Source organism: Mauremys reevesii, linkage group 2 (assembly GCF_016161935.1).
Source record: "Mauremys reevesii isolate NIE-2019 linkage group 2, ASM1616193v1, whole genome shotgun sequence".
NCBI lineage: Eukaryota > Metazoa > Chordata > Testudines > Geoemydidae > Mauremys > Mauremys reevesii.
Window position 1 is genome coordinate 49,115,654 of NC_052624.1, and position 27,979 is coordinate 49,143,632.

At 40.3% G+C, this 27,979-nt stretch overlaps 1 long non-coding RNA gene across 1 annotated transcript in view; it reads right to left on the reverse strand.

Moving 5' to 3' along the window:
• Positions 1 to 9,177: 9,177 nt before the first annotated feature.
• The window catches only part of LOC120396566, a 48,782-nt gene continuing 29,980 nt past the window's right edge, over positions 9,178 to 27,979 (reverse strand). The window contains exon 4 of the long non-coding RNA XR_005593230.1: positions 9,178 to 9,603. This is a non-coding gene — a long non-coding RNA (uncharacterized LOC120396566). The remainder of the gene's footprint in view (positions 9,604 to 27,979) is intronic.

Genomic DNA, 27,979 nt, shown 5'->3' on the forward strand with positions numbered 1-27,979 from the left:
GTGAGAATGGTAAATGTTTTGATTTTCCGCGCACCCCTGAAAATGTGCTTTTCTTTCATCACCGGCGAGAAAAAACTTCCACACAACTTTACACCTATTACCTTCCCCAGCTCATCTCTTTAGCAATCTCCACACTTGCCCTGTATTCACTCACAATAATTTACCACTTTCTATCTCTGCTGTGCTTTTCATTCATTAAACATCCATTTTAAAACATTGCAAGATTTGCTCTTCTAGGAGGTCTCATTTCATTTAGAGTCAGTAAACTAAGGGACATTTCTGGGAATCTGAACATTTTTACTCCACTCCATCAGTCTTCAGAATTAGAGACAAACATAGGGCCTGATCACACAGGAAATTCTGCCAGTTAATGTACTGCTAGACTGGTATACTACAGTGATAGGCATGCTAAAAATGCCAACGGTGCTAATCCTATGCCTCTAAGTACAGAGGTCTCTCAGAAACAAGGCTGAACAGTACATTTTCATAGCACTGCAATGAGTCTTACCAGGACTCATTTCATTGAAGTCTATGGGAGACATTTGGATAAAACCCCATATGCCACATTGAAAATTAAGGGAAGTGTCTTTAAAGCCTAATGACAACTGGAAATGTTTGGTTATATGTTACTCTTGGATTTAAACCCATAGTTAGCCAGATGTCAATTTTACAATTATCTACAAAAAGTAAGGAGGACAAGTCCTTCTCTGTCTTCCATTGACGTGGAGGGCTAAAACAAAGTGCAACTGGTGATTTCTGACCACATGGTGAGACAAGGGGTGAAATCCTGTTCTCTTTGGAGTCAAAACTCCATTTGCCTCAGTGAGTCAGGGTTTAGTTCCATAAGGGCCCCCTTCATTATAGCATTCAGAGATGTGCGACTGTTTGGATCTGTTCCGTATCTCCCAAAGCTCTGGAGCTGCTGAACCACCAAAGTGGGGGGTTCAACAGCCCTGCAGCATCCGTCATTAAGTAGTGGCCCTGTCACAGGATTCACTTACTATTGGGGCATCTCGTTTTGCCCATTCATCCACACATGCTGCCACCTCCCTCTCAGTGCAACTCAGGGTATTCTCTCTTTGTGACTTGGCCCTCTGGCCAGGTCATGATGCGCCTCCCCATTTGGGTCCTAAAGTCCCACTGAACAGCCATCCTAGGCAGTCTTCTGCGCTGCTGCCTGGTCTGTGCCACTACTCCAGTGGGTGTTAGGGGAACCTGGCCCATCAACTCTTCCAGGTTCCAGTCCAGAATGGTACAACCAGCAGCCAAGGTCTGAACAGTCCCAAACCTTGATACTGTTTCCCTCGGCTGCTCCTACTTCACCTCTATCAGGCTCTTTCTACACTCTCCTCCAGGTATTCCCTTTCCTCAAGGCCAGGACCCCAGGCCTTCTATTCTCCCCCTAGTTTCCATCTTTCCTTCTCTACAGCCTCCACACTGCAAACCCCTTTCTACTGCCAACTTCATAGCTTTATCGGAGCCCTGCCTGTTCCTTCTCATTTGAGAGTCAGGAGTTGCTTATCCAGCCTAATTCCCCTCAAGTGTGGCCTATCAAATTAATTGCCCCCCCTGTAAGCCTCATTAACCCTTTAAAGGCTGGTGTGGGGTGAAACCCTTACCCCCCACCCATCACAGTCCCTGACATTCCTAAAGCTGGGAAGTGGAATGGGAGAGTAAAATTGTCTTAACTCTTCTGTAATATCCCTGCATCAAGCTCATATGCTCTGGCTTTAGTGCAGGGAGTAGAATTTGCCCTTAGCCACTAGAATTGCGTGTAATATAAAAAGAGACAATTTATTGGTTTTAAAATATGTTTGATATCTTGTACAGTTCCCTTTAGCAGAAGATTCCTGAGCAACAGCATATCTTGCCTAAGGGATTATTTTATACCCACCAGCAGCACGCTGCAAATGTAGTATAAGAGGCTCCGGAGATCCATCGGCTAATAATAAAATAGCTAACTTCAATCTCTTGACTAGGAAAGTGGGTTTATTATCTTGCACAAATTGTTTTGCAATATTAAAAATATTCATTTTTAAATGTTCCTAGCCATGTACGTTTTATACCCTGTCTCTTTTCTACAGGCTTCTTGACGATAATAAGTGCTAGAGTTTGATGCCAAAGCAGATAGGGACAGCCCAGCAACTTTGCTACCTAATAACGTGACCCTACAGCAAATATTCAACCTCAGCTACAGAGGCTGAGCAAGTTAAATCCAAGCACCTTTTGTTGCAAGCTTTAAGAAGTGGCTAACCAGATGACATGACCTGAACCGTAGTTGTTGTTATTTAATAAGTATATTCCTATATTATTTTTATTCTTTCAGTTTTGATACTCTTCACTGAATATTCATGTGTTCTATATGTCACCTCTGTATGTAATGCCTTTTGACAGTCTTATAATTGTAAAAACTCAATCAATTATTGAAAAATTGCCTATGAAATCAGATAAACAGAGTTGAGATAGATCAACATAGAACTTCCACTGCTTAAAGGTTCCCAATGACAGAAACAAGGATGGTTTATGACTTTGAACAATTCTTACTAATACAACAACATTACAGTAGAGGTTTTTGTGTCTGCTTAACATTCTGACATTAACAAACCATACCCATGACAGTATGAATGACCTTAAGCTTTGAAAAAAGAATGGAATAAGATATGGTGGGTAGAATACCTACTTAAATTATTAAGTAATGAACCAGGGACAAATTGTCCCTGTCACTTGTGTCTTCTCTGTGTACTTGGCACAGTAGGCAAACAAGAAGGCATCAGTGTGAGCTGTATTTTTCAATCTAGAAGCTTTTAGGGAAATTACAGGGTTCTGCAGAATTTCAGCCCCGTTAGTAGTGACTAGTGTTAAAGTAGAAAAGGAAAGATCCTTTGCACTTAGTTTCTTCACAGAAACCACATCCTATGTTTAAGCAGAATGCTGTCTCTAATTGAGAATAATTACTCTATAAATCTAACCCTCCAATTTCCTTTTTATGTGACAGTCAGATTTCACTCAAGTGTTATCATGCACAAAATAATGTTTGGGATGGGTCAAAATGTTGAACGGATGTCACTTGTCTGATCCACGGATCCAAAACAAAGAATACTCATAGAATTCCTGTATGGTGCTCTTGACATCTCTGGCTGTAATTCTCTCTCTTGATATCTCTGGCTGTAGCAATATTTGTGAATTTTTAAAAATATTGTAACCCCTAGCACTCAATTATAGACTCATTTCAAGCAGCCTAGCATGCACGTACTTGCATAATTCAGAAAAGAAAGATGTCTTGGTTAAATATTTTAAAGGTGTTTTAAAAAGTCTGCTACTTTAGATCAAGATGTTTCAGAAGAGAATGTGATAACAAGATGAAGAAAATCTGCAAACAATGAGTCCAGGGAAAAAAAATTTAGAAAGTGGAGAATTAATTTTTCTAGCTATCTATTACATGATTTACTAGGACTTTCTTTAATTGTATAGTTATTGAAAGTAACCTTGATTAATCTGGAAGACATGCACATTAAAAGCAAGGAGGAGACTGTGTGGTCTATCAAACACCTCATTTACAGATGAGGGAAATAATCTATGGATATCTTCTCACATGAACACTAAAATCTACTTGGTAATTGTGACTCATCATCCCGCCTTTTTTAGAAATATTATTCATTCTTTCTTGGGGCTGATCTTTATTCCTTATTTTTGTTGCTAGCTTCTAACCACTTCATGAAAATTCTACCCCAATTTCCTTCCTGGATATATAATCCTCTCTTCAACAGTCTATGGTCTGTTTATTTTCAAATTCTTTACAAATTCAAATGTATTAAAAAAACTAATTTCCCCCTACTGTTACTCACATCTTGTCAACTGTTTGAAATGGGCCAACCTCATTACCACTACAAAAGTGATTTTTTTCTCCCTTGGTATTCTACTGTTAATTGAACTGTCTCGTTAGACTGATTCCCCACTTGGTAAGGCAACTCCCATCTTTTCATGTACTATTTATATATACCTGCTATTGTATTTTCCACTCCATGCATCTGATGAAGTGGGTTCTAGCCCACAAAAGCTTATGCCCAAATAAATTTGTTATTCTCTAAGGTGCCACAAGGACTCCTCATAGATTTCAGCAGCAGACCTCGCAAATTCCTTCAAATGAACAAGTGCACTTTTAACAAGCTACTTACCCATGCTTAGTACATCTGTGATTAGGAGCATGCACACCTGTAGATTTAAGGGCATTGCACATACTAAATTCAAATACCCATTTTTTTGTTAATCAAACATGCATAGACTCCTGAAGACCATTGTGCCAGCCAGAGTGACCACAGTTGATGGCATTGAACCAGGAATCATATAATGAAGTTCCCAGATCTGGCTTAATCCTGCAAATCCATGAATCTCTGGGACAGCCCCACAGGCAGTGCCAAATAGAGTCAGGGCACACCCCTTCACACGTCAGTGGAGAATCTGAGAGAACAGTGTGCTGTGGTATCTTTGTCCTTTCTAGTGACATGGCCAAAGATTCCCCCTTTTAAGTTAATGAGAGTTTTGCCTGAGTGAGGTTTGCGATGGTCAGGGCTGTAGATGTTTAGCTTACTCATCAATTCCTAACATGGAATATTTCCCAAGTCTCTCATCATTTTAATCACCTGCTCCTGAATTCTCTACTTCATGTAGCTCAGTGTGCAACCTGAATGCAGTCATCTGCAACTCATCACTGTTGAATAGAAGGGAAAAACTTAATTTCACATGTGATAACTGTGTTTACACAATGCAATTGTATAAGCAGCATTGTTGCACTGAGAAATCATTTGCCATTTTCTCTGTGTTCTTTTGTGGTACTATTGTTGAGCAAATGGTATTCCGTTCCAGATGAGTGCTTTTGATTTTTGTCCTCAAATGGACTAATTTCTGAATTTAATTATATTTGTGCCAGACTTATCTTGCTGAACTTTTGCTCTGTCCTTTGCTTGCCATTCCACACTAACAAACTGGAGGATGGCTCACATAAAACCTCTGTGAACAGTGCCTACCATTGGGTCCTGTCAGGAGAGTTACAGCTTTCATTTTAAAAGTAGATTTCTAGCTTTTTACCTTTAAAAGATAGTAATTGAGACGATTCTTTGGAGAGCTCCCCAAACTTAGCTGACACATTTTACATAAACAACAAAAAACAATCTTTCAATCCTAGGCAAAAATTGGTTACATTTAGGGAGAGGCACCAATTTTATTTATTTTTCACAGCCCACCCCAAATTGCTAAGGCTGGCTCTAGTTGTTAAAATTTCCAGCCCTTTCTAAATGGACTCATTATTGCTAGGACCATGGCAACAGCTATTTCAAAGGGAACTCCCTCCTTTTGTTCCTGACCCGCATTTCTAGATGTGCCTGAGGGAAATGTACTTTCTACCATCCTGCCCCACCCATACCAGCTGTTCAGCAGTGGAAAAGGAGAAGACAAAGGCCAAGCTGCTACTGCACTGAGTGCCTGTCTCTACAGCTCCCATCCAGAAGCTGAAGAGTTGGTTCTGGAAAGGAACCTGGGGCCCTGTTGCCTCTTCAGCAGAAACCTATTGCCCACACTAGGAAGAGACCTGCCTCTGGACAGAGCCAAGTAGTTCTATTCCCCCAGCTGGCCACCCAGTCCACTCCTAGGGGGGACCACTTCTCTCCTGATAAGCATCCCACAGCTAAAGACCACAGGGAAGCTTGTCTGTCATCACTGTTACTGTGACAGTCACTGCCAGGTAAAGGAACCACTTACAGGAGTCTCAGTGAGGTGGTGGAAATAGATATGATGGTTCAAGGAGTATTGCAACCAAGGATGGAGGTTGGAAGACTGATGGATTTGGGAGAGGAGATAAAGTATAGAATTGTGAGGAAGATAAGCCCATATTCAAGTTGGACCTGGGAAAACTTTAATTGTCCAGTCTAAGGGGAATTTATTCTGTTAGTAATGTAAAAGAAGCTCCTCGTTTCTAGGAATTGGAATTTTTAAAACAAAATTGAGGGAAATTTCAAAACAAAGTATTTTTGAATAAAAAACAAAATGTTTCTTTTAAAAAGTTTCAAAGTGAAATATTACAGAATTTTTTTACACAAACTATTTGGCAAAACTGACATGGATTCACAAACATATGGATTCACAAGTAAGGTTTTTGATACTGTCTCACATTACTTTCTCAGAAACAAGCTAAGGAAATACAACCTTGATGGAGCTATTATAAGGTGGGTGCATAACTGGTTGGCAAACTGTTCCCAGAAAGTAGTTATTAGTGGTTCACAGTCAAGCAGGAAGGGCATATCAAGTGGGGTCTTGCAGGGATCAGTCCTGAGTCTGTCTCTCTTCAATATCTTCATCAATGATTTAGATAATGGAATAAAGAGTACACTTATAAAGTTTAAGAGGAAGAGTTACAAGTGCTTTAGAGGATAGGATTAAAATTCAAAATGATCTGGGCAAACTGGAGAAATGGGCTGAAGTAAATAGGATGAAATTCAATAAGGACAAATGCAAAGAACACCACTTAGGAAGGAACAATCAGTTGCACACATACAAAATGGGAAATGAGTACTTAGGCATCTGGGGGTCATAGCGGATCACAAGCTAAATATGAGTCAACAATGTAACACTGATGCAAAAAAAAGCAAACATTATTCTGGGATGTATTTAGCAGGAGTGTTGTAAGCAAGTGATGAGAAGTAATTCTTCTGCTCTACTCCATGCTGATTAGGCTGCAACTGGAGTATTGTGTCCAGTTCTGGGCACCACATTTCGGGAAGGATGTGGACAAATTGAAGAAAGTCCAGAGAAGAGCAACAAAAATTATTAACGATCTAGAAAACGTGAGGGAAGATTGAAAAGATTGGATTTGTTTAGTCTGGAGAAGAGAAGACTGAGAGGGAACATAACAGTTTTCAAGTACATAAAAGGTTGTTACAGGGAGGAGGAAAAAAATTGTTCTTAACATCTGAGGATAGGACAAGAAGCAATGGGATTAAATTGCAGGAAGGGTGGTTTTGGATGGACATTAGGAAAAACTTTCTGTGAGGGTGGTTAAACACTGGGATAAATTGTCTAGGGATTGTCTCCATTATTGGAGATTTTTAAGAGCAGGTTATTCAAACACCTGTCAGGGATGGTCTAGATCAGTGATTCTCAACCAGGGATACGCGTACCTTTGGGGGTATGCAGAGATCTTCCAGGAGGCACATCAACTCATCTAGATAGTTGCCTAATTTTACAGCAAGCTATGTAAAAAGCACTAGCGAAGTCAGTAAAAACTAAAATTTCATACAAACAATGACTTGTTTATACTGCTCTATATATTATACACTGAAATGTAAGTACAATATTTATATTCCAGTTGATTTATTTTATAATTATATGGTCAAAATGAAAAAGTGAGCAATTTGTCAGTAATAGTGTTCTGTGACACTTTTGTATTTTTATGTCTGACTTGGCAAGCAAGTAGTTTTTAAGTGAGGTGAAACTTGGGGATACACTAGACAAATCAGACTCCTGAAAGGGATACAGTAGTCTGGAAAGGTTGAGAGCCACTGGTCTAGATAATACTTAGTCCTGCCATGAGTGCAGGGGACTGGACTAGATGACCTCTCGAGGTTCCTTCCATTCCTACAATTCTATGATAATATTCTAATATTGCCAAGTCTGCAATTTTCTATGAAAAAAGGTTTCAGGCAAAAACTTTTGTCTAGCTCTACCTGTGACTGCACTGAGGTTTAAGGAGGATGTATTTAAGTGGTGTGCTGCAAAGAGCTCACAGAATTTCTTTAAAACAAGCCAAGGTGATTTCACTATTGCATAGAGCTATCTCCCTTGATAAAAGCCTAAAACCACAAGGGATGCTCATGTCCTTCACCAGCTATGTGGATACATTGTAATGGCTTCCTTCAGTTCTCCAAGGAGCAGGGCTGTCCAATCAATACTCACACATTTCTCTCAATCAATCGTGCTACCTACACAAACCCTCAACTCTCAGTAGCATTGGCCTGGGCCCCCTCTCACCTTCAGAACCTCCTTTTTCTCTATTTCATCGCCCCATTAAACCCACAGGCCAGTTTAGGAGGAAAGAGCAACAGCAAGTGAAAGGGATTCATTCCATGTCTGAGATTGGCTTCATGTCCAAACTATCTGGCACTTAATGAAGATATTGATTAGAAGTATCATCTAATCCAGTACCAGATTTGAGAAACAGAGGGCACAGCCCTGAAGAGAACCAGAAGCCCATGCAGGCACAGCATAACCTTGGGACCTTGTGCAAAAGCTGAGGAGTGCACACACCATGAGTATCAGAGGCTCGGAGAACCCACAATAACTGAAGTCAATGAGACCTGCAGGTGGTCAGCACTCCTGAAAATCAGGCCCTCACAGCTCAGACCCAGTTCAGTCTGAGAGCTGATTGACCACAAGGGAACCCTTGTGTCCCTAACATAGAACCTAACTTGCTCCCCTGGGTTGAGATAGATATACTGTCTCTAAACACTTGCACTGTACATTTTTTAATTCCTGTCTAGAATGTTAATTTTAACAGCTGACAGACTAGATAGTTTAACTCTTTGTACACTGCAGACACCAAATTAGCTCCATCTATTTAATGCTGTGATTTGCATTATTCTTTGATAATAATTTTTTCTTATTCATTCTTTGATACAGATTATTTGCCTTGAATTACAGGTGCTGTTCATCATTGTTTGAAATGTTCCACTCTCTTGGATTATAAAAGTATTGCAATGTGATCTGGTAATTGATTGGCAGCCCATGACAATCAGCTTGATAGAAACTGATATTCAATATTCAGCCAATGATGTATTCGTATCTTTAGAGATACTATCATTAGTTTTATACATGTTATTTAAATGTAGATTTGAGTTGCAGTTAGATATGTCAATCATTTCCCATTTTAAAAGGAGCACAGGTTAGAGGATATCAGTCTGATGAAGACTAATGGTATTTGAGCAAATGCCCTACCTAATTTGTGACCATCATTTGATAGGAAAATGCCCCGTTAATTTGACCAATTAAAACTCATCACGATATATTTTATTTGCTTATGGTTCTTTTTAAACAAATATTACTTTGAATTGTACCATGACACTGTAGTTAGTTAAGCAACTGTACTTAATTTTGTAGCTCTTTTAAAAATAGATATTTTGGAGGGGCTTGTGTTTGAAGGTGTGGCTTTAACTAGAATAGTCCAAAGCAGAAGAGATGAAAAAGGATTATTTTAAACATTCAGATCTATTCAAATAGAGACTGTCTGCTAATGAAGATCATGTTGTTTTCTTTTATCTTGCCATTTTAAGGAGGAAATAGTGGAAGAAAGTCTGGATCTTCTATAGCTAATCTGATAATTTGTCTTGCCTTGTTTCTAATCCTTGCGCTTTTCCTGAGGTACCATGCTTGAATTTCACTGTCAGCAGCCTGAGAGAGATACTTTCTCAAACACAATAAGAACATTTTTTCCTCAACTGTGCAGCACATGAGAGAGTCTTGAGCCACGACTGTAATTATGATGATGTATTAAGGAAAGTTTTGTGGTATTTTCATTATAGCGTCCTGGTCTCCTTCACCTTCTCATTTTTTCTTGTCCTTTGAATGACATAAATAAAAATTAAAAATGGTATGTCATGCCTACTGCAGGCAAATTATTGACAAGTATAAGCTGTAGTGTTACAGTTGGAGTTGGGCAACTGATTTTCTTGATTTAATGGCAATTTTAAAGTCTCAGGTCAAATGAAATATTTTGTTTTGACTTCAAGCATTTTTAATGATTTTGAATATTTTAAATAATTAAAGGAAATATAAAAACAAAAAGTCAATTTGAACCAAGAAAATCAAAATGTTTCATTTTGAAAATGTCAAAATGAAATGTTTTAATTATTTTAGAATTTGTTTTTCTCAATGAACAATTTGGTGTAACCGACATGATGCCTAAAAACAACATTTTGGAGCCACCTAATCTGTATATTTTGCCAAAAAAAACCTTTGGTTGAAAAATTTCACCCAGCTCTAATCAGTTGATAAGAGACAGTTCAGCCTGGTCTACACTGTGGAATATCCCCGAAAATTCTAATCGCTTCTAAAACCAGATAAACCAAACTTTAAACTAGTTAAAAATGAAGGATAAACCAGATTCTCATGGTCTGCACTGTCTTATAAACCTGCTGAAAAGAGCATTAAAACCAGCTCAGGCCATTAACTAATTAACTATTGTCATTGCAATTTCAAAAGAAGCTATTGGTTTCTCTAACCATGGGAGGAATATATGTATGATTATTTGACATGGCTCCCTTCAGAAATTATATCGAGGTCATAAGAGTCACTGAGAAGAGTGATATGTGTGCAGTACGTGTGTGTGCCCATTTTGTGCACACACACTGAATTTGGTTTGGCTTTGGCAAGGGTTCTGCTGCAGTTCTGCACTTAAAGCAGTTAAAGAGCTCTTTGTGTGGGTTTGTCTGGAAATATCCCCTTAAGCGCCCTCATTACTGGCATTCTGGAAATGGTTATAAGGACTTTAAATAACGGACATTATCATTTATACTAATGGTTTCATCAGTGACTAATGGTTTTGTTTTGATGCTCTTACAAATATTTCATACTGGTAACACATGAATAGTGGTTAATAATGCTGTGCCTTCTCTGTACTTGTTTTCTGATCTATGCATTGTTTCTATGGACATAGTTTTATTTTTGCTAAAAAAATACCTATGGGATACCACCCGCTGTTTCAAGTCCTTCTATTATTTACAGCTTGTGTCACCAATAGAAAAATGACTTAATAAACACCAGGCATAGCTTCCATTGCTATGCAGACAAAACACAGATCTATGTCTCAAACTTTTCCTTATCTTAGCCATCTGCACTTGAGTCCTGCCTATCAAAAATGAAAATATGGATGGGTACAACTTTTCTTTTTTTCCCCTCATCAGTTAAACGCTGATAAAACTAGGTGATGCTGATTGCCCCTCTCATTTGCAAGGTGGCCAAGATTAACTATGTGAACAGCCTATCGAAGTGCAGAAGCCTGTTACAGTGACATGGCACATTTTTATGTCATGCGTTATCTGAGCATCTCAGAATACTTTACACAATACTCCTGTGAGATGGGTAAGTATTAGAGATGTGCAGGAACTGGAAATTCTGTCTTGTGGGAAATTCCATGATTTTGAAATTTGTTTTCATTCCAAATTGGAACAAAAATGTAAAACTTTGAAATTTCCTATTAAATGAATTTTTTCAAAATACTTCATTTTCCTTTACAAAAGCCATGTTGGCTCTTCCCCAACAAATATTTTTCATCTATGTGTCTGATAAATTGCAGTATTTTTATAGCCATATTGGTCCCAAGAGGACCAGAAAAAGAGCTCTGTCCAACAGCAATAAAAAGATATTATGTCACCCACCTTGTCTCTCTAATATAATTGACTGTTTTCTATATAATGTAAAATAAAAGTAATTTCAAAATGAAATAAATGTTCTCCCTTGAAATGTTGAAACAGAATGATGGCTTTTTTTTCAATTTTTTTTCTAAACAAAATCTTGTTGAAATGAACACATTTCTATCACAAAAATGTTGATCAGCTCTAGTGAGTATTATTACCCTACTTTACAGATAAGGAAGTTGAGACACAAATGGCCTGATTTTCAAAGGTGCTGCTGAGTACTCACAGATCTCATTTTCTTAAATAGGAATTATGGGTGCTCATCACTTCTGAAAATCATGCTAAAAGATCTTGATTCTTCTCTGATTTACACTGGTGTCAATAAGGAGTAACTCCACTGAATGCGGTCCCTCCTATCTAGTCTATCTGAATGCATGTATACCATGTTTATCAGAGTGATATAGGAGCATCTTTCAAGAAAATAAAATGAAGATTGGCTGTAGAGTAGTTATCTCTCTACTCCTATCCCAAGGCAGGGAAATTAGTTTGTATTAAAAAATCATGTGGGCCAGATCTTTAGCTGGCTTAAATTGATGGAGTTCCTTTGACGTCACTGAGTCTACATCATTTACACCAGTAGAGGATCTCACACAAGGATTCTAAATGGGGCTAAGCAATACTAAATATATGTGGAAACAACCATATTGCAAATGAAAAGAGACTATAATTTAATCTTAGTTTTCCACTGTCATTCATGAGCTACACTCTTACAGCTCATGTCATCAGCTGATTACTGAATTGTGGCCTTTCTATTCAATTTAAGACCATATTTTGTTTTCTCAATATGGAACTAAAAGATCAAATCAATTAAATAAAGTATTGGACATTATCTAGAGGTAAGCTGCACCATTAGGAAAGAAATATTGAGATAGTGCCTAAAACAACTAATGAAATTATAGCCACGTATGTGTAAAGGGAAGACAGAGTGGGAGATTCTACAACAACCCTGTGGACATACATGTTAATACTTAAAATAACTAATGAATTCTTGGGTATGAGAGACCAGTGGGGTGTCTGATAAGCAATGTTTCCAAAATATTGTCACCTAAATATTAATTTTTAAAGTGAAGAGATTAAATATGGAAAATGCTAATGTTACCCTACTTGTTTTAAGCCCCAATCCTGTAACATACTTCATTGAAAGAAGAACAGGAGTACTTGTGGCACCTTAGAGACTAACAAATTTATTTGAGCATAAGCTTTCATGGGCTACAGCCCACTTCATTGGATGCATAGAATGGAACATATAGTGAGGAGATATATACATACAGAGAACATGAAAAGGTGGGAGTTGCCCAACCAACTCTAAGAGGCTAATTAATTAAGATGAGCTGCTGTCAGTAGGAGAAAAAAAACTTTTGTAGTGATAATCAAGATAATCAAGCCCATTTAAGACAGTTTGACAAGATACTTAACATGGGGGAAATAGATTCAATGTGTGTAATGGCTCAGCCATTCCCAGTCTCTATTTAAGCCTAAATTGATAGTATCTAGTTTGCATATCAATTCAAGTTCAGCAGTTTCTCATTGGAGTCTGTTGAAGTTTTTCTGTTGCAAAATTGCCACCTTTAAATCCGTTACTGAATGGCCGGAGAGGTTGAAGTGTTCCCCTACTGGTTTTTTAATGTTATGATTCCTGATGTCAGATTTGTGTCCATTTATTCTTTTGCGTACAGACTGTCCAGTTTGGCCAATGTACATGGCAGAGCGGCATTGCTGGTGTAGCCTACGAAAGCTTATGCTCAAAGAAATTTGTTAGTCTCTAAGGTGCCACAAGTACTCCTGTTCTTTTTGCGGATACAGACTAACACGGCTGCTACTCTGAATATGTCATTGAGACAAACTCCTATACCTGCACAGAGTCCCAGTAACATTAGTTGGGGGAGGCCTATTCACAGCTTACTTCAGCATTATGGCCTTAGGGAGATACAAGACTATCCATAATATTAGCACCTACAGCTCCACAAATAATGAATTTTTTGGTCCAAAAAGTTAAAAAAAAAATCCAGTCAGACAAAAACAAAAACATTAACATTTTTGGGTGAATTGAAAAATAAAAAAATGTTCATTTCAGGTCAAACAAAACATTTTGTTTCAACAAAATAATAAATATTTCATTTTGATTTCAAGCATTTTAAAATGGTTTTGATTTTTTTTAAATAAAATGAAAGGAAATGGAAATGCAAAGTCACTTCAAATGAAAAATGTTGATGCAAACTGTTTTGATTTTTTTCTGCATTTGAGAGGAGGGATTCTAAACACTCAATCTAGTAAAACTGCCATGAATTCGCAAAACATTTTGGTGTTGCTGAATCTGCCTTTTTGCCTAGAAAAGTTTTGGGTGAAACATTTTGCCCAACTCGACTAGCACCTCTGTCTTCTCGCTGACAAATCCCAAACCTTACACTGGGAACATATTGGTGTTTGGCACCAATGAGCCACAAGTGAATGCTTTATGCTGTGTTTTGTTTTTTAATCACTAGCTTGTAAGTGCCAAGGCAATGCAGTGACAGTCTCACTTTCTTCGCAACACTTTGCACTTCCATAGTGCCTTACACTGAAGATCTCAGAACACTTTTCATTTTCCAGACTGAAATTAATCAAGTCTCACAACACCCCAGCAGTTCCCTCATTACAAATTGATAAATTATAACTCAGCACTTTAAATGATCCTATTTGTGAAAAAGTAAAAGCATCTCAGCACACTGGAGCAGAAGGTTATTTTAAACAAAACTTCACCTCATGAAGTATTTACCAGGGAGAAAACATGCCTTTCAGCAGACCTATAAGTCTGTTCTCTGTTATGTTCCCACACAGTAAGAAACTCTTTTTTTGCAGCCTTTGTTCCCTCTTAGGCCTAAGAGAACAAAGTACTTCAGCACTGGAGATCCCCAGCAGATGTTTAACAAGTTCAATCAGACTGTAAAAGGTGCTTGAGCCTGGAGCACAGTGTTAATTATGAGCAGAGATCATTCTGGCAGGCCTTACCATTACATAACTGCAAAAGGTTTCTAGCAAAGAACAAAACGATCTGTGTGCAGGAAGGAAAGGAGGCAGCAGACAAATGATTCTTCATCTGATAGGTTCAGATTTTATTAAAAATCAGGATGAGCAGCTTTCCTCTGGCAGATTGTTGCTAACCTTAAGTTGTCTGCTTTGATACTACACTTTTCTAGCACAATAACATTTTCCTACATGTTCTCACTGTAACTAAGTGAGGATGTCCCTACCACGGCTGCAAGGGTGAGTTAGAAACATTGCACTACACTGCTTGTGTGTTCGAGGTAATTTCTAAATTACCTTTCTCTTATATTTATTATATAGTTCTCATGTGTATTATTTTTCTGAGTTACACAATGGATTTCAAATAGCAGAGTAGGAAATGGTACATTATCAATGTCTGATGGGGCTGGGAATCTTTCTTTGTGGCACACATGCCTGTGTGGTTGGAATGAAAAAGAGAAAGAAACAAAAAACCCTGTAATTGCCAATAGCAATAAATACATTAAATCACAGTGACCTCGTGTCAGACTGGTTGTAATGACACAGAAACATGGCTTTCAGAAGCATGTGTCGCTGCTTACCTGGGAATGTGATTTACCACCCAATTCTGCAGTCCTCATGTGCCCAAAACTCCCATTTGTCATTTGAGGCACTTGTACATACCCAGGGTTTGAGGTGGGCTTGGCCCACGCTGCTTCAGTTTAACTGTTATTTTTGGCTACACAAGCTAGATTGAAGCTAGTGTGGGTATGCCTACATGAGCTGCAGTCATACCTCTAATTGCAGTGTAGATATACCTTTTAAAGCTCTGCAGTATAGGGCACGGTTTTCACCCATAGACATTATAAGCTGTCTAGCAACCCCCCACAAGCTTAGAGTTTACAATGCCTATTGGCAGCATCTGGCGAGTGGAAGAGAAATGGCAGACAGCATGAAGCTTATGTAGTTTGCAATATGGCAGTCTGCATTTACAAGTCCTGCAATCTCTGTAGTAGTAAGCACAGGATTAGAGATTCCAAAAAGATAAATGGAACTCTATGCCAGAGTTTTCACTGGAGACAGAAGCAGTGATCTTTTGACCTGTAAGTCTTCTTCCCTTCTCATGTATTGCCCCAGAAGAAAGAAAAACTACAGAACCCGCCACCCCCTCCCCATGGAACAGAAAATATAGTCCCAGTAGGTCAATACTAAAGCCTTATTCTTGAATTTGGTGCCCGAGACAACTGTGATTGATGTATTGCAAACAGAGATGCAGACAGACTTCATAAAATTTTTAGCAAGATCCCTTTAGAGTTATGATCGGACCAAAGAATTTAAAAAATGGAAAATCCTTAAACATCTCAAACTCCCCACCTTCCCAGAATTATCCTCTGATTTAAGAATAAACATGAAAACTTTCTGGCCAAATGGAGCTGTTTTTTAAAGGAATTTTAGAGTAGGTAATCATCAAACTTGGGCTTCCTGGCGTCTCTCTCTTTTTAGCCCTCTGTCACCCAGGCTCTTTTTATTCTGCTCTAATGTTCTGATCTTGCCCCAATGTTCTCTCTAGGCTAGCCTCATTTACCAGGCCACTCACTTACACTTCACTACTCTTCTGTCAAAGAATCTCTTGGGATCTTTGTTTGAAGCTGGGTGATCGTCTTATCTTTATGTAACTGGGGGACATGCTTGCTTTCAAGGTAAGGCATTATTAGGCATATTTTAATGCCACCACCTTGATTTAACAGCATCATTATTATATCATATTTATTTTTTATATTAGAATTGGGAAAGGTACAGAGAAGGGCAACAAAAAGGATTAAGGGTATGGAACAGCTTCCATATGAGGAGAGATTAAAAAGACTGGGACTTTTCAGCTTGGAAAAGAGATGACTAAAAGGGGATATAACAGAGGTCTATAAAATTGTGACTGGTGTTGAGAAAGTGAATAAGGAAGTGTTATTTACTCCTTCTCATAACACAAGAGCCAAGGGTCACCCAATGAAATCAATAGGCCACAGGTTTAAAACACACAGCACAGAGTCAACCTGTGGAACTCGTTGCCAGGGGATGTTGTGAAGGCCAAGACCATAACTGGGTTTTTTTAAAAAAGAACTAGATAGGCTATTAGCCAAGATTTCCAGGGATACAGTCCCCTGCTCTGAGTGCCCCTAGCCTCTGTTTGCCAGAATCTGGGAGTAGACAACCAGAGAAAGCTCACTCAGTGATTGTCTATTTTGTTCATTCCCTCTGAAGCAGCTAGCATTGGCCATTGTCAGAAGACAGGATACTGGGCTAGATGGAGTATTGGTCTGAGCCACTTTGGCCATTCTTATGTTCTTATTAACTTCTCAAAAGAACAATCTCAATCCCCTAACTTTGAGGTTTAATCAAACATGTTTTATGGCTTAAAATACTTACAAAATAATAATTGTCCTTTTTCGGGGGCAAAAATGTAATTGCTAGAAAGACTCCTAAGTTAGATCCTTTACTGAGGAAAAAAATCTTTTAAAATAACTTGAGGGCATGATGCAATCAGTGTCCGTCTCAGATTCACATAAAACTGGAGAAAATGCTGATGAAGCTATGTTTACACTTATGGTATTAAATAATTTAATAGACTGTTGCTTGTACTCTAGCATTTGTTCACAGGGGAGCTTCTAGCAGCAAAATCATTAATTATACTATAGAGTTAATGAAAGTATAGCCTGTATACTACATGTATGGTATTGTGCAAGTAGGAAAAACAACATAGTCCCATTCTTATCTATTTAAGTACATGCTTTTCTTTAGTGTGCAATGAAAATAGAATATGGACTTTGGGACTTTCAAGTTCACAGGACAATTGTAGCAACAAGCATCTACTGTTATTTGTGCTATTGTCCATTGTAGCTATTTGCTTTATTTAGAAGTTGATGTGCTGTATGTGGCCGTTAGTATGAACCTCACTTACACTTACAGCTGGTTGGGAATTTTTTGATGAAACACGTCAATTCATCAAAATCAAATCATTTTGTGGGAATGTACCCATTTCAATGAAACTTTTATCAGGAAATGTATCTCAGGTCCAGAATGGAATTTCCAGTCAAAGCAAAAGAGAGCAAATTCTTTTCTCCCCAGTAGCCAATGGTTAGCGCACTCACATGGGATGTAGGAGAACCAGGTTCAAGTTCCTGATTTAGAGCACCAGACTGCAGACACAGTCTCTTGTTTGCTCTTTGGCTCTATAGCCTGGTGGTTAGGGTGTTCCTGTAAGATATAGGAAACTCTGGTTCAAGCCCATGAACCAGTACACATTTAAAATTTTACACAATGTGGTACAGCTCCAATAGGAGAGAACAGGGCTGGTGCAAGGATGTTTCGTGCCCTAGGCAAAACTTCCACCTTGCGCCTCCCTCCCCCGCACCACCACCCTGAGGCTTCCCCCGCCACGGCAGTTCCCCCCCTGCCCTGAGGCACCCCCCCTTGCGGCAGCTCCCTACCCCCCCACCCTGAGGCACCCCCCCACCCCAGCTCACCCCTGCTCCGCACACGAGCATGAGCACCCCGAGCACGCCGTCGCTGCTTCACTTCTCTCGTCTCCCAGGCTTGCGGTGCCTAAGCTGATTGGCAGCTCACCCCTGCCCCGCCTCCTCCCCGAGCACGCCATGGCTGCTTCATTTCTCCCGCCTCGCAGCCTTGTGGCGCCAATCAGCTTAGGTGCTGCAAACCTGGGAGGCGGGAGAAGTGAAGCGGCCATGGCATGCTTGGGGAGGAGGTGAGGCAGGGGTGAGCTGGGACAGGGAGTTCCCCTGCGTGCTGCCCCACTCCTTACTTGCTGCAGGCGGCCCTCCCCGCACGCCCCTGCCCAGCTCCCTCCACCTAAATGCTGGTGGCGACCGGGGCAGCCAAAGATCAGGCCGCCGCGGTCACTCCCCGAAGAAAATGGTGCCCCCCAAACGCCAGTGCCCTAGGCGACCGCCTAGGTCACCTAAATAGTTGCACCGGCCCTGGGAGAGAAACCCATTCCAGAGTAGCCAATAGTCTGGTGGTTAGGGCTGGGACCTGGGAGACCCAGATTCAAGTCCCTGGTCTGAATCAGGCAGAGTGGGGACTTGAACATCCCTATCTGAAGTGAGTGCCCCAACCAGCTGACTGTCTTGGGGGCAGGAACCTTTGCACCTCAAAAAATTTCACAAAGTCTGAGTTGCATCTTGATGCAGAATGGGGAATAAATGTAAATCTCAAAAAATTTCACGGGACCAATAAACTATTTCCCACTCAGCTCTACTTATGAGAATGCCATGGGTTTTAAATCAGGTATTCATAGACTGATATAGTTTATGGGCAAAGGGATTATTATGCTAACTAGTCTGACCTCCTGTGTAACACAGTCCAGAGCATTTCTCCCAGTAATTTCTGCAGCAAGCCAAATAGTTTGTGGTTGAACTTGAGCATGAATGAAATCCTGGGCCTACTGAAGTCAATGGAAGTTTTGTCATTGACTGTATCGGGGCTAGAATTTCACTGTGTATCTTCTATAAAGACATCCAATCTATAAAGACCTGATGTGATGCAGCGTCCACCACATCCCAGGGTAAGCTGTTCCAGTCATTAGTTACCATCACTGTTAGAAATGTAAGCCATATTTCCCATTTGGATTTTTCTACCTTTAACTTCTAGCCATGGGATCTTGTTATGTCTTTGTCTGATAGACTAAAGAGACATCTAGTATCCAATATCTTTTCCCTGGGTAGATACTTATAGACTCATCAAGTTGCCTCTTAATTTTCTCTTTGATTAGCAAAACAGATTGAGCTTCATTAGTCTCTCATTTTAAGAAATGAGTAGACAGCATGATGATTTCAGAAATCACTTTTGATTAAATTAAAAGCAATGCCTTTATTGTCTGTCTGCGAAAGGAAAGTATTCCTAGGAAGTTATACTGGCAGGTGTAACTTCACAATATAGATTGTAACATACAACAGAGTCTTTCAATGGTTATTTCTGCATTAAAATATCCCTGGAAATGATATAGTGATCCGCTGGAAATGCTTAAAGACATTAACTTTAGAGACAGTCCAAGTGCTGTATGTTATTTGCATAATTTTACAGTAATGAAAATAAAATAAAACCAAAACTATAAGAAAATGGGAAAGGGATGATATTCATTGGTGTGTTTGGGTTTTTTGTCCTCCACTCCCTCCAGGAATGTAGCCTTCCTGCTATGAAAGTTCTGAGTCCATTATAGATCATGTAGTCCACCACTCTGTGCTTGTGGGCTGGTCCAAAACGAACACTCAGCATTGAGAGATTCATCTGCTATGAGAAACTGGATCAACTCTTCCTACTCCACATGCACCTTCCACACTCTACTTAAGACAGATTTCAGAGTAGTAGCCGTGTTAGTCTGTATCCGCAAAAGGAATAGGAGTACTAGTGGCACCTTAGAGATGAAGTGAGCTTAGCCCACGAAAGCTTATGCTACAATAAATTTGTTAGTCTCTAAGGTGCCACAAGTACTCCTGTTCTTTTTACTTAAGACAATACACCACCATCGTCCTAGTGCAGCACACAATTCTGGAGTGTGGACATCCTTCCAATTAGCTTCGGGGAGAGGAAGGGAGAGACAGTGTTTTTTTAGTATATGTGAACAGTTTCTACCACAATGGGGTCCTTGATCTCAATTGTATCTGTAGTTTCAACCATAATACAAATGCATAATAAGAATGACTGTTTAAATGTCTAAATGTTTCTCTCAGAAATAAGGACCACACACCAAAAGCAAAATATTTACTGAAGAGAATTGCTGAAACTTGATGTTAGCTAATTGTCCACGGTGTTCTCAGGTTCCCTTTTTGTGGATGCATTTGAATAATTTCCTCAAACTTCCAAAAGCTCAGTCATTAAATTTTAGCTTTACTGTCATATTCAGCCACACATAATCTTCCTTATACCCATTTCCACCCTAGTGCTGAGCAGTACTATTATCCAGCACTTTTCCCTTGTCTTCTTTTTTCAATGGAAGCAGGAAAAAAAAGTAGGAGATAACAGCTGGCATCAAACACCACTTTTCCGCAGCACAGGGCAGGTTTCTCTAAACTAATGATGTTTCCATCTCAAACCCACCAACATTGTTACCTTTATTATTTCAATAGTAATAAAATACTAAAATATCCCATTGAAAATACACTGATGGACCATAATTACAACATCTAGTTTTATCAATAGAGCTAGAAGACCACTCATGTTTTTCAAAATGGGAGCAGGATAAACTCCTTATAAACTCCCAAGGCTATGGCTAGTATAGTTTGAAGTGTTTATTTTGTGAAAATGGTAAATCACCAACCAAGTAAAAACAGAACACACCTTGAAAACCCAACAAAAATATTATACTATAAATAAGTTCCTCTCTGCAGGACATAAGCAACTAGACAACAAGGGAAAATGTTCCTAGCAAATAGCTTCTCTCTAGAAAAAGACATCACAAGAGAAACTGCCTCCAGGGACTGTCTCTCTAGGCAAAACCCCTACTAGCATAAATAAAATGATTCTAGAAGATACCACTATATCCCCAGTAAGCAAAAACAACTCAAGAAGCCCCTCTCTGGGCATATCAAAACCCTGTATCTGGCTGAATGCCAAGGCAAGGCTCTTATAAACACAGATGAAGCCCAGATGGCCCAGAGGTGAATGAAAGCTCTTATTATTCCACCCCAGTTATGTCCAACAAGGTATTTATAAATCTGGGGCTACCATCACTTTTATTTTAGGCTCATAAAGTAAATAATCTGCTGTGGTGGGGGATGACACACTCACAGCCACATGGCTGTTTGTAATATTTGTTTGTTAGTAAGATGGCCACCCTGACCAAAGCTGCATAACAGTTAATCCTTGGTTCTCGGTAACTCATTTTCTGTAACTTTCATCATTCATGCTAAAATATTTTAGGTTTGGTCATTTTCTGAAGGTGACTATTATTTATTTATTTATTTATTTTTGGGGACATTTGAACAAAACCTGTTCAAGTCTTTCAGAAGGTGTATGCTTATTCTTGTTATAATTTGTTTGTTAACAATGGGAGTAGATTGTTATGATCCTTTGGAAAGCCCATATTCAGCATGTGCACTATGTTTTGCGTAAGTTATTGCTCAACTCATAAAGTGCAAGAGTGGAGTAGCGAGGAAGGAAATAAATAGGAGGTTAACTATAGTCCTATTAAAAACCAGCTTTGAAGAAAAGTGTTAAGATGCTTTCTAAAAATGGAGAGAGATTAACTGAAATGGCATCTCTGTTTAGTGCAGCTATTACATAGAGTACCCGGTATATCAGCCACAGTGGAGGCATATTGGTTCCCAAGTGTTCAGTCTTTTGAAAGACAACTGCTTCAAATTACTTAAACAATTCTGTTTTGAAGTTGCTGGTATAGTGTGAACAGAAGTAGCTTTTAGTGTGTTTCATCATCTAACCCTTTTAAAGCACTGTACTGTACATGACAAAGGCCAAGCTGTTTAAGAGCATTTCTGGTGTGTTCTTTTTAGTGTTTTGATGAAGGAATCCGAAGACAGTATGTGAGATGCATGATTCTTTATTGAAGTAAACACCCAATCTAACTAGGAGAGAGAGCTCCTAGAAACAAAACTAAAACCTTTCTGGATAAATGCATCCACTGATCAGAGTTGCTAAGGAGAGAGCGTGAGAGCAAAGTGATAGGCTAGCTCTTAAAGAGAAATGATCCTCACAATTCCCATCACTTTCAAAGCAGCATTATGATGCCCAACAAAATATGGCCAGAAAACTAGAAAATGATTTTTGAAGGACATACTCAGAGTTACTTAAGTCCATTTGCCATAGTGAGTTTCTTTCCACTCTGTCCTCTGGACCTGGGCTGTTATGCCAGTATTCCCAATTCAGTTTATTCTTTAAGAGAAGCAGCTGAAATTAATTTATACGTTCAGACTAATTTCAGAGGCCTTATTCTGCTCTCATACAGGTGAAGTACATGGGTGACTCCACTCAAGTCAGTGGAGTTACACCAGTGTAAAATTGGTAAATTAGAATGGGACTTGTTCCCTCATTTTATAAAGGTTGGTAAAATCAACTCCTGTAATATCAACAGCCGCTAGCACTAGTATAGTTAATGAGGGATCATTGACTTAAAGTCTAGTCACTTTCCCAAGATCATACAACATGTCAGGGAACAGAGACAATGTCTCCTGAGTCCTACTATAGAAACCTTCATTCATTTCCCCAATATTTTCTCCATTTATCTTTCCCGGTGGTTTTGAAAGACTGAAAATAACACCCTTTCTTGGAACCCAAACAATATATTCCCCAGTGATCTCTGTGGATTCTGGGACAGATGTTTTCCCCCATTATTTGAAAACCACCTCTGCGATGATTTGCTCCTAGGTGCTATTTTCAGGGCTACCACAATATCTATTATGCTGGCAATTTACAGCTGCCAGTGATAAGAAAAATGTTCTGTCTACAGAGGAAAAGAAACACATTTTTGCCTCATTTCAGTAATATAACTCTAATAATAATAAGTAAGCAAAACCCTCAGCTACAGCATTGAAGTGAGAAAAGAATACACTCGTCTGACCTCACATTTACTGAAACAGCTTTCCATAAAATAATAATAACAAAAAGCTTTTAAAAAGCACTCTGAAAAAAGTTGCAGCAATCCTATAAATGAATAGATTTTCCTTCCCTGTGGAAAGGTGTAGAATGAGGGCTCTATTAAGCCAATGTTTACTGGGTGCATACTATTTCTGGGATAGTGTGCATCTCGCAGAATGTGGCAATTATCTGAAGAGAGCATGAAGGTTATGCATATCTTGTAAAGGGGGCATGGACACTGTTGTGTGAAATGGAGAGTCCACAGTGAAGAACTTAATCATATTTTCTTAGAAACAGTGAGAGAAAGCCAAGAAATCAGGTTCATAAGCATTAATCCTGTGGCCTTAGGATCTTATCCTGAAAGACTTCTACTAATTTGAATGAGTTTTGGATCAGGCACTGTCATTGAGACAGGGTACTGAGACCCTACCTGAGCACCGACAGACAAAGAGTTAATTCCCAGCTGCAATCTCCTAGGATGCTACCACACTAGATACAATTAACTGAACCAGCAGAATTTCAGTCATGTAAATAGCAATGGTTTAGTGTGTTCACACTAGCCAGCATGTTTGGGGCACATAGTCAGCACTTACATCGAGAATGGAAGTTGCACTGCCTTCTGGATACCTATTCCACAGCTCGCAGAAGCAGTGGCTTGTGGTAGCTTTGGAAAAGTCATCTGGGAGCCCAAGAGAATTGTGGGAGAAGCAGTTACAATTCCCATAACTTACTTGGGAAACTTTGCTATTTCCAGAAAAGATTCTCAAAAGGGAGGCTAGGCTGAACAGCTATAGTTTGCTATTTGCTCAGAGAGTCAAATTCCTGCTGGAGGTCCTGAAAATGAATTACCAAGCATCTTAAGACACCCAGTGGTGATATAGTGTGTTCTGGTAATCTATCCAGAGAGCAAGAGACTGAGTCCAGTAGTCCATGGAATTCATGTTGCAACTCAAGGAGAGATGCTACATCTTCTAAAATCCTGGCCCAACCATCTCCTGGAAGCCCTTGGGTCCCTGTGTGTATATCTAGACTAAAACCTGTGTGTATGTCTGAGAAGAAAAAGGTTGAAGTTAGATATGCGTAAGCTACAACACATTAGCTGACCTCAACCACTTTCCCTACTCTGGACATACCCAGAGCCACCACAGAATGAGCCCCTGCCATAATTCACAACCTGACCCTTATACGAGACTCTGGTTCCTGAGAGATCTCCAACCCATTGCTGCTTTCTGCACCTTCTCTTCAACTCCACTACTGCAGTCCTTTTCCTGCAGCAATGAACCAGATACAAGCTCGCTAATATTTGTTCACCTAAGACTGAGATTTTTGCAACAGTGTACTAAGTAGTCCTAGCTAACATTTGTGTGCATTTCACTGGCTCCTTGCATTGCTCCCATTAGTGTAAGCAGGTACCAGGTGTTTCCTGGGGGATTAATACCCACACACCAGATGTGAAGAAAGTTTCCTCACATAGAAGCACTGCACATTTTCAGTCTGCTCCCAAATTTAGCTGGTAGATCCATTGTCCTGCTGAAACTGTAAAGACTGTCCCCTAGAACAAAGCACACTTGCCCAGAGACAAGTGGGTTGCCCTGTGAGGGACACACTACATATATGACAGGCAAATACAAAGCCAGTGTTTGAATGGTGAAGTTGTAACTATTCCATGATCTTTTTCTCCACTTTGGGGTTAAAATACTTTCCAAATTCTTATTTTCATAAAATGTGGGAAGAGAAAAGAATTACCTTGAGAGGCTAGTCCAGGATGAGCTCTTGCATGTCCCATGTAATCAAATACTACCGTGTAGATTAAGATCATGATCCCCACTGGCTGCAAATGGCTATAGCTCCATTGACTTCAGTAGAAGTATGTTGATTTACACCAGCTGAGGATCTGGCCTTCATAGTCTAGGTGTGAAAGATTCATGGAATCTAGAGAGGGCTAGCTACTTTAAATTAGTTCTTTTTCTTCTTCATAATGTGATGTTTGCAAGTATGTATCTGTCACTTCCGCACCCTACATTCCTGTCCACAAAATGGAGAAGACTGGGAAAGAGACCAACGATACCATTAACGATTTTGTACACAACATTAGTGTACAAGTTACAATTATTTGGACTTGAGGACTGTGGGTGGAATAATGAAAGCACAAGGAGCCTGACAAGTATAGTCTGTAAAACCTACTATAATCAGTTATACTAGAGTTTATTCATGAAATGGCACTCCTGATCTCACCAGCTATATATTATCAAATATTGTCCCTTTTATCTTTTCTTCTGTGTATTGGTGGATGGAGAAACCCTATTCATTAATTTGTGAGCAGGGGCGGCTCTAGGCACCAGCAAACCAAGCTGTTGCCTAGGGCAGCCAAATCTAGGGGGCGGCAGGCTGGGCCGGTGGACCTGCCGCAGTCATGCCTGCAGGAGGTCCACCGGAGCCGCAGACGACCGGACCTGCCGCAGGCATGACTGCGGAGGGGGCGCTCGTGCCCGCGGGAGGTCCGCTGTTCCCGCGGCTCCGGTGGAGCTCCCGCAGTCATGCCTGCGGCAGGTCCGCTCATCCCGGGGCTCCGGTGGACCTGCCGCGGGAGCTCAACCGGAGCCGCGGGAAGAGGGGACCCGCCGCGGGACCGAGGAAGGGCGGCGCAGCACACCGCGCTGCCTGGGGCAGCCTATTTTCTAGAGCCGCCCCTGTTTGTGAGGCTACATAAAGGAAGGATGTTCTCTAGTTTATTTTCCTACTTTAATCCCATATGATTACAAAAGCCATTATCTTTCATTTAAGGAATAAGGCATAAAAGGAGAAAGTATAATGAAGGGATAAAATTGGGAGAAAAGTACCAGTCTCCACCCTATTTCTCCTTAAGAAAAGGAATGAGGAGGTAGCTAGAGCTTTTGAAAATGATTTTAATACTATCATTTGAAGGGGGTCTCTTTCTTCTATAATTAGCAATTTCTTTGGGCTCATTTGTGAACCCATCTGCACACAAAGGAAGGGGAATAAGAGGGCATAAGGAACCCCTTAATTCCCTAGGCAGCAGGCTACTTTCTGCAAGGATGAGGAGAGCTGCTGCCACTGGGTTGCTACTCCCCCTCTGTGGACTCTAAGGACTGTCTTGGAACTGCAAGCTATAATTTGAAGAGCAGGATGGGGGTAGGAGTTGTGAAGGGCAGGCCTGGTTTCAGGATAAGACACTCTGTAGCAAAACATGCAATAAAAGATATTCTGGAAAGAGATAGCTTAAAGCGAGGTGAGGTGAGCTGCCTTATGGAGCAGCCTGTTTTCTCTCTGTATGTTTTTGGGTTCTTGGGTGTCGTTGTTCTGAATTCTAAAAAATAAAGTCATGCTATGTTGCAACCCTCCAGCAAAAGTGTCTGTTGTTTTTATATAATTCCTCTGCGTGTATGCTGTAAACTTTACACCCTCCTACACAGGTGGGTGGGCAAGGGCAAGGAGTGGGTGGAGATATGGAGATGTGATTCTGAGAGTCACAGTCAGGTTTCTGCCCTGATCCTGGGACACTAGAGCTGCATGTTACCCTTTACGCAAGCTGGAGTGCAAAGTACCAATCCAGCCCATAGATTTTGAGTAATATTTTTCAATTGTTAAATATGGAGGGATATTATCCTTTATTTTTTATCATCATATGTTATTCCTAGGGTTTCTTGCATTAGTTAGGGCAATGCCCTTTTGCAGATCATTGATGGAGTGATCTGGGATTGTTTTATAGATAGAATCCTGGGCTAAATAGATCCCAATCCCTACTTCTTTTTTTCCTATTGCCTTTTCTGCACATGTATTTTAAAAATGAATCCAAATAGAGTACAGGATGTTCTGGGATTTTACTTTACATAACTTTATGATGGAATCAGAGAGCAAATTTCTGCCTTCCTTTGCCAAATTTTCTAGGATAACATAGAGTCTTAGGATGTCCTGGGTAATATTGTTCTGTAATGACACAATATATTTTCTTCAGATACAAACCAACTCAGCAGGTGATCAGAAGGAGAGGGGGAATCGGTGTTTGAGTCAAGCAACCAAGGTCCCTAGCAAAGGGGTAGGAGATCATGACTGGCTTAGAGAAGGATTCTTGCTCATTTAGGGTCTGATCCAAAGCCCACTGAAGTCAATTGAAAGCCTCACATTAACTGTAATGATCTTTGGAGTAGGCTCTTGGAAATACCAGAAAAGAGTTGCAATAGGGATCTCCCTTCTCAGTCATCAGTCGTCTTAGCTACTGGTCAAGTGGAGTGAAGGATTTAGGGCCACTGCCATTTTTGCTTTAATTTTACTGTTCTTCCTAAGTAGGAAAAAATCTCCCTACTAAAGTCTACAAAGCCACTACTTTGTCCTTCCTCAAATCCGACCCCCTTAAAACTCCTCTCTGCCATGATATCTACAAAACACTACCAGCTAACACTAGCAAGACAGCTAGTGATCTGAGACCTCTGATTATTGTCTGATAATGTACATGTCTTCCCATTACCTCATCCACTCCCATCCATCTGTTACATCTGGTCATAACTTAGAGTCAGACTGTAAGCTCTTTGGGCCAGTGACTGTTCTTTGTTTTGTTTTGGACTTCATATTTGTACAACACCTAGGATAATGGAGCCTTGGGCCGTCCCAAACCATTTGGGTGCCCTACGCAGCCCCCCTCTGGGGGGGGGGCTGTGTGGGGCCCCAGGCCTCCCCACCCATGATCTGGGAGGCAAGATCTGTGGGGGCCACTTTTGGGGGCCCCACAGGCCCAGAGTGGCTCGGGGGATTAGTGGGGGGCCAGGAGCAGCCCGCTCCGCTCCGCTTCCCTCGCCCCGGCCACAGCCAAGTCACTCTGGAAAGGGGGCTTGTGGGGAAGAGATCCCCACCACCACTCACTGGAAGCAGCAGGAAGCAGAACAGCCTGGCCCCAGCCCGCTCTACTCTGCCAGCTCCCA